The 14420-nt window shown below is 57.1% G+C and overlaps 1 protein-coding gene across 1 annotated transcript in view; it reads right to left on the bottom strand.

Moving 5' to 3' along the window:
• The window catches only part of LOC141966723 (ATP-sensitive inward rectifier potassium channel 12), a 39551-nt gene extending 26431 nt beyond the window's left edge, over window positions 1-13120 (bottom strand). The window contains exon 1 of the mRNA XM_074919757.1: window positions 11999-13120. The gene's annotated coding sequence lies outside the window, so the exon portion shown is untranslated. The remainder of the gene's footprint in view (window positions 1-11998) is intronic.
• Window positions 13121-14420: the final 1300 nt, after the last annotated feature.

The raw sequence follows: 14420 nt of genomic DNA, 5'->3' as shown, positions 1-14420 counted from the left end.
CAACTGTCTGTTCGTTAAGCAAGGCTCGGCGAGTGCCCTGCTTTATAGCTATGATTTTTTCCAGCCAACAGTACCAACCTGGACACAAGATTTCCGCGGAGCACTTTGTTCTCAGCCCCTCTTCGCAGCCCAAAACATGACTAAGGACATGGCAAAGGCGTGAGGAGGATGGGACCACAGGCAGAGCCGCGGGGCCGTCGGGCTGCAGCGGCTCTGACCTTCCAGCGCTGCAGCCATCCCGGGCATTTGCTCCCTCATTAGCAGAAAGGTTGGGGAGAACGGATCGGCTCGGTGCGAACTCCCCGTGGTGCTCGCATGACGCAGGCTGGCAAAGGCAGCTTGCCCCAAAGCTCGGGCAAATGCCAGCTGAAAAGAAAGCAGGGAGGGGAGAGCCATGCTCCCAGTTTGCGGTGCAGGGGTGCCCAAATCAGAGGTCCCTATCACTGGAGTAAGAGGTTGTCCCCCCCCGACCCCATTTGCCTGTCCCTGGGAACCCTCGGCTGAGGTAAAGCAGAGTCTGTCCATACGAACTGCTGACTCTAAGAGATACCCTTGACGCTTTTCCCGGATGACAAGGACTGGTGTCACCCACTGCTGTGACCCCAGACACCCATCGGGGATGCTGAAGGGGCTGAGAAAGGGACACACACACACACACACACACACACACACACACACGCCTGCCTGGAGCTGGAGAGGGAGAGCCGGCATCGAGGGGGGCCACATCTTGTTTGGGGACTTGGCCCTGGAGAAAGGAACCGCTCCCAGCTTTGGGCAGGGCAGTCGCTGCCACCTGGTTTGTTTGCTTTCAGGATGGAGCAAACCGATGACATTAACCTCTTGCTGTAAAGACCCCCCCGAAGCATCTCATGTGTGAGACAGAAGGAGCCATTTAATGCCCTCCAGCACCCAAAAGGGGCTGGGGCTGCTCTCGGGGCCATCTCAGATGTCCGAACCTGGGGCTACATTAGTTCCTGCTGGAAATCCCTTCCCAGCCAAACAGCTTTCTCCTCCCATTGCATAATTGCACTTTGTGGAACAAATCCAGCCACCAGCACTGCATTTTCTCCAACATCACTGCTCTCCTGTAACATTTTCCTTATTCCTTTTACTCACTCTGGACAGTCACTGAAGCATCCAGAGAGGGAAAGAGAGACAAACCCAATGCTCGTCCCACCCGCAAAGCAAAACCCAGGATGAAAAAAGGGGGGGAAGAAAAGCACAGAGTGGTGTCAGGTGCCTCTCCCCAATCCATCCTCTCCCAGTTTGCCTGTGGGGGTTTGACAAAAGTGCTTTTCGGCTGACAAAATGATTACAGGGTGCCGAGACAGTAAGTTGCACATGGATTTCTTTCCTGCATTTCAAGCAGGGTGAGGACAAGGCTGCAAAAGCAGATGCACTTCTGGAGAGGTCGCAGTGGTGGGGGAGAGGGGAGGTGGCAGCAGGGGGGGATTTGGGCAGAGGAGGAAGGAGGGATATTTTCTGCTCAGCGAAAAAGCAAGTAGAGTGTGTGAAGCCAAAGGCAGGTGATGCTGCAGGTCCCTGTTGTAGTGGGAATGGCTTTGGGAGGATGCTGGTGCCATGTCTGGACCACCCCGAAGTGGGAAGGGGAGAGCCTGGAGCTGCTGCCCCCCTGAGCAGGGTCAGCATCTGTGACCTGGCTACGAGGTGAGGTTTGGGGAGCAGCAGCGCTGGGAACGTGTGTGCATCTCCCTGGTGGGAACAGAGCCTGAACGGGGCAGAGTGAGGTGCTCTGGGCACACTTGGACTCCCTGTCCCTGCAGGCAGTGGGTGCTGGGCAGCGGAGAGGAGGAGAGGAGGATTTCAGCTCCAAACTCAATCTGTTGGAGAACTTGGCCTGCTCCCCGTCAAGCTGAAAATAGCACATATGTAAGGACGTGCACGCAGTGCTGGCTGTGTCCTCGCCGAGCGCTTCCTTCCTGCTGTGTTCCACACAGCACCCTGGCCCTCCGCCTGCTGCCTCCGGCCCCCTGCAGCCCCCATATTCCCCCCCATGGGGGCCAGGTCTTGGGCAAGAGGTTTTTTTAGCTCCTTAGAGCATCCTTCTTTTGGCAAAGTGGGGCCAGCACACAGGTGCGGAGCTGAAGCCTGGCCCTTTCACCTTCAGCTGCATTTCATGTTTACCACGAGGTCCGTCCAGCAGCGGCATCCCCGCCGTTATCATCTGGAGTGGGCGAGGATGAGCACTGCTCACGGCGGGAGCTGAGCTTTATTAGAAACCGGCATCTGGCTCCAGCCCTGCAGGCAGCTGCCGGCCCGGGCTCGGGCTCAGGCTCGGGATGGGGCTGTGAGCACATACGAGTGCCCAGGCAGCTGCGGCAGCAAGCGAGGAACCTCCTCGAGTCCCCAGTATTCCTCCAGATCTTATCTCCAAATTCACTATTGGCGGTGGGAAAATAAAGACATTGTCCTCCTCTGTGGGAGCACGGGCTGCCCAGCCAGGGTCGAGCCCCAGCCCTCAGGGGGATGGTGAACTAGCAGAGCGTGCAGCAAGCTGGAGGATGGAGATAACCCCGGCAGCAAGAGCTCATTCCTGCAGCAGAGAAGGAAGAAAAAAGGCCAAACTCCCCATGGACAGCATTTGTGGGACATCAGTCGCAGCTCTGAGCACAGCTTGTGCAAAGCTCCGCTCCTCTCCCATCCTGGCTTTGAGTGCCTGCTAAAATGTTCCCCTAAAGGGCAAGTCCCCTGGGTTGGAGGAAATATAGGGTTTCTCTGAATGAGGCTTGTGGGGTGATAACTGCGGATATAGTAAGCGAAAAAAAGCAAACAACACCGGGGGCTGGAGAGGGCTGTACAGGCAACCCATGTGTCACTTTGTGTATGGCAGAAGATTGTTATAAGCATGCAGGTTGTGTTGTGCTCAGTGAGATTGGGGTGCACTATACAGCCACTATAGGATGATCTCCTAAGCAGAGGGAGCTTAGCCAAGGCGGTTCGGAATTTCAGGGCACAGCCCCGCAGCAATGCCCAGCAGGAGAGGTATTGCTTTGCAAAAAAACCATTTCTCACCCCAAAACTCCACTCTGCTGGGATGCTGCTTTACGATGATGGCCGCCTCATGCTGCAGAACTCAGCTGGGGACAGCGGGCGGGTGCAGGGGGATGTTGCTGGCTGGGCAGGAACCGAGCATGGCTCTACAGCACACTCGCAGCCGCAGCGCACTGAAAACACGCCTGAGCATCGCCAAAACCCCACTGCTTTCCGAAAGCCCCTGATGAATGGCATTAGCGGGCATGTGATATCAGCTCTCCTGAAACAAAGCCATTGTGGTTGAAGCAGGATTCTTATTAATTCTTTCCGCTCTTTAATTTCCATTTTTTCTCAGTTCCCTTTCCAATTGCTCAGGTAGGGCCCCACCACTGCCAGCCTGTGTCCCTGTGGCACGGTGCTGCCGACGTTATCTCTCCATGACACGGGGATGTGATGCGTGCACTTGGAGTCGATGCATTTGGAGTCGATGGTGAATTTGGAGGCACACAAGGGGACGGGAGCCCTGGATGGGGCAGAGAGCCCCAGGTGGAGCGGAATGGGAGGGTGGGGAGCACCAAAATAAGGTCCTGGAGCCATTGGCGGACAGACAGTGGGGCAGGGGGGACTCACACCTGGGTCCTGGCCCCAACCACCCTCCAGCTGGGAGGATGGAGGCAGGAAACTGCCACTTACTGGAAGGGCATCGTTCAGTGTGAAACACCCTGGCTTCTCCACAGACACCGCCCTTGGGGACAGGCCGCAGGGAAAGGTGTGGGACAGGACCCCCTCAGCACCCACAACCCCCACCCCAGCAATCACCCATTCCTGCCTATGCCAGCAGCACCCTCCTCAGCCACCCATCACTGACATAATTCTCCTCCACCCTTGGGCCCCTCCATCACCCTCATCCTCCTGGACCCTAAAAAGCACCATTTTCCCCATTACATCCCACATCTTTACACCCCTGCAGCTCCCTCCAGCACCAGTCCTGCAGCGCCCATCGCCATTGATGCCATCGATGCCATCAATGCGTCCCCAGATCACAGGGGATGCCGACGTGCAGGGACAGTGTGTGGACATTATAGGGCCCTGGGAACTCCTGCAATGCCCAGTCACCCACCATTACATAAACAGCCTGGAGCCAGGACTGTTTTCATCTGTGTTGCCTACAGCATTGCACTCTTCAACTTTATTTGCATAACAAACAATTAATAATAATTAATGACTGGGAGAATGGTGTGGATTGCCAGATTTTGCTAATTAGTGAACAAGCACCATTGCAAAAGCGATGGCAGGTGTCACGTGGCCCTGTCTCCACGCCAAGGGTGGTCTGTGGCTGGGGATGCAATGGTCATGGCAGTCCTGTGGGACTCTTGGCCTTTTGGGAGAGGAGGAGGAGGAGGAGAAGGAGGAGGAGGAGAAGGCAGAGCTGCAGGTGGTGCTGGGACGGGTCAGTGTCGCAGGGTTTCGGCTGGTGCCTGCATGCAGGTGCCTCAATGTAGCCCTGTGCCCACACACGTGCCATCGCACGGCATCCCACACCCTGCTTTCTCCACGCTCTTATTAGAGCCTGGGACAACACTACTTAATTGTCTGATGATGGCACCCTTCCATATAATTAATGGGAAAAACAGCACCATCTCGTTAGAGAAGAGCCTTTGCTCCAGCAGCCCCACAGCTGAATCATGCTGGGGACACTCTCATCCCAAGGCTCTGTGCAGGTGTCACCCCCTCACCGGGGTTGGGGGGAGAGCTCAAAGCACCAAGGACACCCCAGTGACGCTGGAAAATATGGAGGAGCAAAGATGTGAGCTACTGGATGTCCTGTTCAGGGTGCAGGGTGACATGGCAGCCTCTGCCTGGACCTCACACACCTGCAGCTGCCTGGGGGCCTGGGAACACTGACCCTGAGAGGGAGGGAAAAGGGAAAAGGGAAAAGAGAAAAGGGAAAAGGGAAAGGGAAAGAAAAAAGAGAAAAATAAGTAAAAGGAAAATAGAAAAAGATGGAGAGAAAGGAAGGGGGAAAGGGGAAGGGAAGGGAAGGGAAGGGAAGGGAAGGGAAGGGAAGGGAAGGGAAGGGAAGGGAAGGGAAGGGGATCAGATACTCTCATCTTTGATCTGCTCAAGTGCTGACAGCTGTATCACACACGAGCACACCGTGCATGTGCACACTGGAGCTCTGAGAGCAGCAGGATGCTGGAGCGAGCAATGGACAAAGCCCCTGGATCTGGCTGCCCAGAGCCAGCCCACGGGCAGAAGGGTGCTTCCCTCCCCGGAGAAGGAATGAAGCAGAGCAAAGCCGTCTCCCTCTGTCCCCACCACGGAGCCCTTCAAGTCCCACTCACTTTCCTTAACCCTTGGAGCACCCCGGACAAGCCCTCAGCGCTGGCAGAGCCCCTGTGCCGCTCAGCATCACCCCTGCTGCACCTCCAAACCAGCCCCTCACTTTACACCACCATTAGAGCAGAGTTGTGTGTAATTACGCTTCACTGGCTCTCCCCTATAACTGTAATACCTTTGCTTCGCTGAGTTGCTTCCCCTTCAGCACCACACATAATCCATTGCACTGTAATTATACGGGAATTTTAATATCTGATGTATTTATAAGATGCACTTAATTCATCAGCCCCTTTAAGTACATTGTCATTACAGCCTTCAGCACAGTAGGAAGGATGACTCGCTGTCAGATGGAGATTAGCTGGCCCCTGTGTGTAATGAGTTGGAGGGTGTTCTCAGCCCAGCTGAGAACCATGCTGCCAGACCTGGCCCTGGGGTATCCAAGGCTGGGGAGCGGGACCCACCACGCTGGGTGTTCTGGCTCCCTGCGAGGGTTGGTGTTGCCAGGGCTCCCTGCACTGCTGCAGAGATGAGGGGCAGCACAACCCAGAGCAGAACCTGACCCCCCCTTTCCCAAACATCTGAATCACCCGGCAGGGCCCAATTTGGCATTTCAGAAAAGAAGGGCCTGATCCAGCACTGGCTGCCCAGCTTTGGGGAAGGTTTATCCCTGCAGCCCACACACTGGGGGTTCCCTGAAGGGGTCCCCAAGATGAAGGATCTGCATTTGTATCCCTCCAAACTCACAAAGAAAGTAGGCGCTACTGAAGGTTTATTTTTCCTGGCATTTGCCTTGGTGGCTCCTTTCCAGCCATGTCCTAAAAGGGAACCAAAGGCCTTTGAGCCTCTCACAGAGAGCACAATGCAATGATTTTCCCAGCCTGGGCAGGAGGGATGAGCTCACTGGCGTCCTTGGATTCCCCCAGCTTTGGGGCATGGGGTCCCTGTGCTGGGCACCGCGGGCACCGGGACTGGCCGGGGTGCCCGGGAGGGCAGCGGGCTCAGCAGCATGGCGGGAGGCAGCTGGGCTCCATCCCACCGAGCAGTGACAGCTGAGCCTGGGAACAAGGGGCAAAGGGGGAGAGGGAATGTGGAGGTCCTGGGGACTCACGAGGAGTCCTGGCTCCCACCGGTGGGTAACGCCATGTTTTCCGCAGTGGGATCATACTTTGTTTTCCTGCAGCGTTGCGGTGATGCCCATGCTGCCCTGCCAGGTGTCCCTGTGGGCAGGTGGCACCCACGGGTGGTGGCATCTGCCCTCACTGAGGCCACCTCGATGCTGGCCATGAGGCAACAGAGAGGCACAGCCCAGCTGCTGGTGGCACTGGGTGACCTCGCCACCCTTGGGGTAGGACAGAGACCTGCCAGGTCCCTGCAGCACCGTCTGACCCTCAGGCTGGCTTGTGCCCTCCTCCTGCTCCACGAGCCGTGCTAGAGCAGAGTCATGCCACAGAGGAGCTGCAGTGACATTTCAGCTGGTGGGGGACCCTCAGCAAGTACCACCCTGAGCCTTGGGGCTGCTACCAGCACCTCGAGCGCACCCACAGCCCTTGGGCTCCCAGTGGCTGCTGGCACCAGAGCAGCTCCCAGGTGTACCCCAAGATATGGCAGCTGTCCTGCACAGTGATGAACCAGCCCCCTCCACACCACAGCCTCGGCACGACCTGGCAGGGAGATGTCTCCCCCAGGGTCCCTGCTCCCGCACCTGTGACTCCCTGGGGACTTGATCTTGGGGCAGAAAGAGTGCTGCAGCCAGCCTGCAGTCCCCCCCTGTTCTGTGTCACCAGGTTGTGGCACATGCAGCAAGCTCCAGAGTTGCATCCCCAGCCTCGGTGTATCTGAGGGGCTGGTAATGTCCCATCTCCTCCTCCCCATCCAAAAGGACCCTGGTACCTCCTCCCCACAGGAGGTCACAGCCTCCTGCCTCAGTTTCCCCATCTGCACAGTGGGGCTATGCTCTCTGAGGAGGGTAGAGATGGGAGCGTGGTTGGCAGGGGATGCCAGCAGGGTCTCTAACCTGACCCCATGCTTAGGACCAGAGCAGGGCTTGCTCTGCTCTCCCCCTCCCCAGCCTCTCCTTCCAGGGGGTGCTGCCATCCAGGGGGGAATCCAGCTCCCAAGGTCACTGTGCAGATGGGGCTGGGGACAGATGGGGCTGGGGCGCAGACACCCCAACCCTTGTACCTAACCAGCCTTGCCAACCACCCCCTCCAGGTCCTGGCCACCCCCTGGGCCTCGCCTGCCCCGCAAGTGTCCCCCTCCCTCCCCCCTCTCCCCAAAAAGCAAATATCCAGGGAGATGGGCTCCGCGCTGCAGCTCTGCCGGTGGCACTGGCGGCTGAGCAGAGCAGACTGCAGCACGGCCGTTACGTAAGCCCGAGCCGGGCTCCGGGGATGTAGGACACCGGGGTTATACCCCAACCCGCCCAGGGGCTGCCACCCTCCCCCTCGCCTCAGCCCTGGGGCTCACGAAGCATGGGAGGGACCCCCACCGACTCAGCCTACACTGCAAGGGGTGCAGGGGGGCTTGGGGTGACCCTGGGGGTTGTTGTGGCCCTGCCATGGGGCACATGGTGGTGGCAGGAGGCTGCAGTGGGGGGACATAAATGTGCAGAGGCGTTGTGCTGCTGTGGGGCAGGGAGTGAGGCAGACAACGGGGTGGGATGGGGCTGGGAGGCGGTGGGTGCTGCACCCACATCCCACCGAGTCCTTCTGCAGCCCTCAGCCACAACTTCACTGGGGCTCACCTGCGCAAGTGAGAGTGCAGGGACAGAGCCGGGTGGCCAGGTTGTGACTCCTGGGTTGTGTCTCTCGGGGGGTGACTCACAGAGCAGGATGAATGCAGCCAGGGCAAAGGATTCCAGCCTTTTTCCCAGCCTGCATCCACCTGCTATGGCTTCATCCCTGTCCCAGCATCTCTAGGGGGTCAGCATCCCTGGCAACAGCTTCCTGGGGTCAGCCTCCTTGGGATCAACATTCCTGGGAACAGCAGCCTTGGCATTAGGATCTCTGTGGAGAGCACCCCTGGTGCCTCCAGAGCAGGGTCAGGGCTTCCCAGAGCTAAAGGGGAGATCCTTTGGCTGCGGGACAGTCCTTGGGGAAGCAGAGGTGAGGGACGGCACAGCCGGCACCACCCATCCGCGAAGCCGCTGTGCCCTGTGCCGGCAGCACGGCGAGGGGGCAGGCAGGGCTGGCAGCACCGGGGCTCCCCCAGGGCTGAGCCCTCCCCTGGTTAGCGGACTGGCAGGGGCCTGGCAGCATCCCCTGCCACGGTGCAGGATGGGGACTAGAATGGGGTCCCCCACGGCCCCCCCAACCACGTGCCTTCTCTCTGGCTTTCTGCCAGGCGTAGTCTGGAATTGACCGTTTCTGTTTGGGGCTGGGGGGGGGGAAAGCCTAGGCTAAGGCTCCCAGCAATAGGAGATACCAGAACAGGGAATTAATGTTAATTAATTCATAATGACGCTGAGATAGTGATACCAGATGCTTCAAAAGTCCAACGGGGGAATCTGAAAGAGCTTTGCAAAAAACCATCGCCCACCGGCAGTCCTGCCTCGCTGCAAGCTGGGAACGAGGGAGTGAGCTGGGAACCAGGATCGAGCTGGGACCAAAGGATTGAGCCAGGACTGAAGGACTGAGATAAAACTAGGGAACAAGATAGGAAAGAGCTAGGAACGGTGACAGAGGGGCATGTCCCAGTGAGGTGACAGGACCACAGTCACCCAGAGCTGTGGGGAGCAGCACTGGGACCTCCCCAGCCACCTCACTCCCACCTTTCTCCCTCTCACCCCAACTCAGAATCTGGAGTGGGGCTGGAGCAGTGAGGCGCTCACCGTGCTCCGCTCCCCGGGGCACAGGGGCTCTCTGAGCCCCTTAATGCTCATTTTTTCTCTCCTTTCCTCCATTTTGGGCACACCGGGTGCAGGGCAGCCAGATGAGCGGGCACTGGAGCACCCAGGGGCCTTCAGGGGGGGATGAAGGGACAGGCTCACGATCTGGGACAGGGACACAGGTCCTTCACCAGCTGGTGTCCCCACACCTGCAGGACAATTCCCAGCTCCTGCAGTGAGCTGGCAGCACGAGGAATGGGCGCAGGTTGGGCTGGTTTCTCCCTTCTCATCCAGGAGAGCAGCCCTCACCCTGCACTGTTGAACCCAGAATGGGCTGGACCTTAACCAAGGGGCACAAGAGAGACAAAAAGGGGCTTGAGCCCAGGTGTCACCTCCCCAGTGTTGGGGGCCCTGGAGCCAGCACTGGGAAAGATGCAACCATGAACAAAAACCACAAGCAAACCCCTGGGCTTGGAGCCATTCACCACCCTGGTTCCTGCGGCCAGTGGGGAAGGATTACAGTCCCCCCTGCGGTGATACAACCTGCACCCAGAGCAGACCCCAAAATGGGGGCTAAGGGAGGTGGCCAAGGACACATGGGGCCGGGCAGTGGCGGAGCAGGATGGCACGGCACGGCCAGGGCACGGTGCTGTCATCGCTGCTTACATAAGGAGCCCACACCATGTGTCACGCACCCGAGTGGCCACGAGAGAGGGGGACAGATCTGTCCCTCCAGCAATCCCTCACAGTGACGGTGCTCCCGTTCTTCCCAGAGACGGCATCCTCAAAACTGCCAACCCGTCCTCTTTTCTACCCGCACAGAAGTTGGGTGAGGCTCCCGTGTCTCTCAAGAGCATTTACACCCTAAAACCTGACACCACCTGGGGAGAAAATGTCGGGTTTATGCTCGCCGTGCAGTTCCCCCGACAGCTCCAACGAAGTTTATCTGCAGCAGGGAACGGTTCTCACGGCGCTACTGGCAAAGCTACCCCTGCGGCCCCAGGCAGCGGGGAGAGGGGGGACCCATGGTGAGCCGTGGCCGTGCCTGGAGCATCACGGAGCACCACGGCACCGTGCTGCGTGGCCGGGGGATCACGGCCATCCCTCCCCAGCTGGTCCCGGGGGACTCGCCATGTCCCTTGGGGTCATTTCAGGGCTCAATAAAAATCCACCTTCACTTCATAGGTAAAGCAGCTCTTTCGGGTAAAGAACAGTAGAGGCGATACAGGATTTCAAAGTGTGTCATAGATCAGAAGCAAGAAATAAAGTGGCCTTTAAGGTGCCTTCCCCAGCAAAGCCGGTGTTTTATTAAGCCTATCCAGCACGGATGGGAATGCTCGCTGTTATTCCAGGCCTGAAAGGAGCAGGCAAGAATTTTTTAATTTTTAATTTTTTTTTTAGTCTTGTTTTCATTATTTTCTGGTGGTTTCATTGCTTTGTGCTCACACAAAGGGAATTTCACCTGCTGTTCAGAACAAAAGGCCCCGGAAAGTTTGGCGGAGAAGGGGACAAAGGGAAAGAGCTTTATAGAGCAAAATGAGTTGTTGCAGGGTTTGTTGGTTTGGTTTTTTTTTTTTCGCAGGGAGATGTAAAACATCCTCAGCTCTTTGGTGCCTGCGGGAGACCTGGCACTGGCACGCGAGTCCCCTGTCCCCACCGGTGTTACCCCTGGGCTGGCAGCAGGGAGGTCTCACAGCCCTTATGCAATTGGGGTCAATTTGGGGCGCAGAGAGGGCCCGTGGGAAGGCAACAGGATCGCTTCCCATCCCTTTCGCATGTAAGCAAAGTCATCGCCACACTTTCTAAGAACAGGAAAGAAAAAATCCAGCCCTCGTTTGCCGACACCACTGCAAAACAGGTGGTTCAAAATCACAAGTGCAGGGGGGAGAAAAGCCCCTATTTGGTGATTTTGTGCTCATATTCACTGCAAAACTGTCCGGGAACGAATGCTGCTAAATACACACCATTTTCCCTCTAACACTCTTTGCTCTATAATTAAGAGAGGCTTCTAAAAATACAAATAGCCTCAAGCACCCAGAGAAGGCATGCAGGTGCTGCTAACTGGAGGCACTTTAGTACAGCTCATTTTCTGGACAATTTTACTAGCCTGGCTTGCGCTCAGCGCCGATACTATTACAGTGATGCAATTATGCTGCTGCTGTCGTTGTCGGCTTGCTTTGCTTTTTTCCCTGCGCTTTGCAGTTCGCCTTCGAAGCACACACCCCCCCGCCACCTCGCAGCTCCTGGGCTCACCCCAGGCTTGCCCTCCACACGGGTCCAGGCAGGTTCAGGCAGCCGGGAATAAGAGGGTCACACGAGTGTGCATGGCACACGCACGTGCGTACACATGTGTGCACAAGCACAGGGGCATAACCCAGCGTGGGCATTTCCAAAACCAGCCAGTGTGCAAAAGTTTTGGCCGAGAAAGCGAGCTGGCCGGGGGAAGCGAGCAGAAGCGAGCGGGAGCGAGCGGAGGCGAGCAGGAGCCCAGCGAGGCACCGGCGCTCCCCGAAAGGCAGCAGCAAACCCTCGCCGCTGGCCACGGAGGGAGGGGGCCCACGGCACTGGCATGGTGACGGTGGTCAGCTTTGCAAAATCCGCCCCCCCAAAACCTGGCATTACGGGCACGGGGGTGAGGGGGGGGAACTTCACCGCCGCAGCTGCCTCTGTGAAACTTCCCCGTCTTATTTCTCCATTAGGGCTGCAAGAGGTGGAAGTGATTGACTCACTATGAGACTGCTGTTTTTGCCTCTGACTTGGGATTTAAGACGGAGCTGGAGGAGCGGAGGAGCCAGCGCGCCGGCTCTCTGGCAGGCAGCCGCCGGAGCCGTCACTTACCTCTCACTGCATCCAGCCCCCCCGGCCGTGGGGCTGCGGGTCCTGGAGAGTTAGCTGGCAGGGGACCCCAGATCCACTCGCGTTTCTCCCAGGACCGACGTTCGGCTGCTGCTTCTTAGGCACAGCCCCAACCCCTCCATTCCAACCACAGGAAAAAAAAAATCTTCTTCCAAAAGAAAAAAAAATAAATAAAAAAAAAAAAGGGCGATTAAAAAAACAAAACCCACGTTTTTTTCTTGGTTCAGTTTCCCCCTGCCAACCCCTGGAGAAAAAAAAAAAAAAAAAAAAAAAAAAGATAAATCCCAGCGACCAAGAGATCCAGACTCAGGTGAATTTAGCTTCAAACTCCCTCTGTGCTTTCAGAGCCTTCACCCTCAAATGGGCTCTGGAAGATGCTGGGGGACCCATCGTTGCCAAAGTGTCATCAAATATCCTTCGGGCTCAACTCCGCTCCTGCCCGGGGAGGGTGGACTTCTTCCCTGCTTGCTGCGTGCTGTGGAGTTGGCAGGGACCTGCCTGTTTCAGCCTCAGCGTGGAGGGTGGGTGGGTTGGTTGGTTGATGTGGGTTGGTTTTTTTTTTTTTTTTTCTCCCTGCTATTGGTTTTCTTGCTATCTGATCCTGAGCGAGCGCTGCAGCTCACCGCTTCCCTGCTTTTTTCCCCCAGCTCCCAGCCTTTTGACAGGGAATGAAACACAGACACCCAGTGAGCCAGGCTCCGGCTTCTACAAAGCTCCACTCCCTCCTACCGCCTTTGTCCGTGAACAGCAACTACTCCAACTCTGCCCGTAGACACAAGTGAACCTCTGCATCAGCACTTTCCTAATGGCTGCTTCGCCCGAGTCCTTCGGCCCTTCTTCTTCTTCCTCGCTTCCTCTCCTCCACCTTGATGGCTTCCGCTTGCTTTCTCTAGCCCGGCCCCGGCTCCGACAGCCACAGCCGCGACGAAGCAACAACCCTTGGATCCATCTCAGCTCCCCCGCGCCGGCTGCTGCGGTCGGGGGGTTGCGGCCCCGCAGTCCATCACCGTCCTTTCTGGGCGCCTTCCATGAAAAATCGATGGCGGGTACCGCGTCCCCGGAGGCTTCGCTCTGCTTTTGGCTGGTTTAAGGGGCAGGGTCTGCGTGTGTGGAGAGGAGCTGGGGGCAGAGGGAGGGTTAGGTATTGAAGCCACTTCTTTTTATTGCAGGCGGGGATTTTCTTTCTTTTTTTTTTTTTTTTTACGATTGATTGGAGTCCAAGTTTATTTCTTGGAGATGAGCATTATTTTAAGCCATTTGGGAGGCTTTGGGTGTCTCCAGGTCACCCTGTCCTTAGAACAACAAGGCCTTTTTGGGGAGGGTCGAAGTGAAACCCTGCTCGGGCAGCCTTTTCCCCCCCGCGGAGGAGAGCGGGCGGCAGAGGGATGCTGCAGCGGGCTCACAACCCCGACTGGCTTCCAGCCAAAGGGAGATGCAAACCAGCCACCATCTGTAATTTTTGCTAGACTTCCTCCACACTCACTCGCCCGCAAGATCCCAAGGCTGCTGCCTGCTCCTTTTTTGGGGGATTCGCGGGCTTCGTTCAAAAAAAATAATCACAGCCAGGAGACCTCCAGCCTCAACAGTGATGCCCGACACCGCTCAGCTTGGCTGTCACACAGCCAGCAGGTCACATAGAAAATATAAAGCCCCCAGCACATGGAGAGGTTACGTCCCCACTCACCCCATCTCCCTTTTCCATTGCCTCCCACCCCTTCTCAGCCTTCTCTTCACTCTTCATCACCCACCAGAGCTTTGGGACCAGCGGTCCCTCCCTCTCCTCTTCCCTTCAGGAGCATCCCAGAGCAGTGACTTTCCTCATCCCCAGCTCCCATCCACTCCTCAGCACAGTGATGGAATATTGTGCTTGCCCTCACCACTCCCAAACACCCCTGAATACCTGAGCATCTCAGGGTGATGCTTGCAGCCCTCTCCATGCCAGCTTGCCTCACCTCACCCCACCCATTGCACCAACCCCATAAATTCTGAATTCTAACCAACATTTTGAAATGCTCAAATGAAAAGCGCTGCAGGGTCTTGTTCTGGCAGCAGTACAACTAAATCCCCATGGATACTCAGCTAACAGCAGGGATTCAGGTTTTGCAGATCGGAGGGACACCAGCCCTCACGCGGGGTGTGGTGGCCATAAGCATGACCACCTAGAGAACCATCAGTGTCCTGACCCCAAAACACTGCTCCCTTCAACATGTCAGATATCCCCTCACATGGTGGCTTGCTCCTCTCTGCAGGCTCCTCTCCTGCCACCCCACTGGGCTTATTGCTCAGGGAAAGCTCTCTGCATCCCCCACCCCCAGCCCCAGCGCCCAGCCAGTGGTGCCGGCCCCAGGCTCCCTGCAACCAGCTCCCTCCACTCCCTTCAGCAATAAATATAATTAACGCGCTG

This window comes from Athene noctua, chromosome 15, assembly GCF_965140245.1.
Source record: "Athene noctua chromosome 15, bAthNoc1.hap1.1, whole genome shotgun sequence".
NCBI lineage: Eukaryota > Metazoa > Chordata > Aves > Strigiformes > Strigidae > Athene > Athene noctua.
The sequence above is the reverse complement of the archived record's forward strand: the minus strand, read 5'-3'. Positions and strand labels throughout refer to the sequence as shown.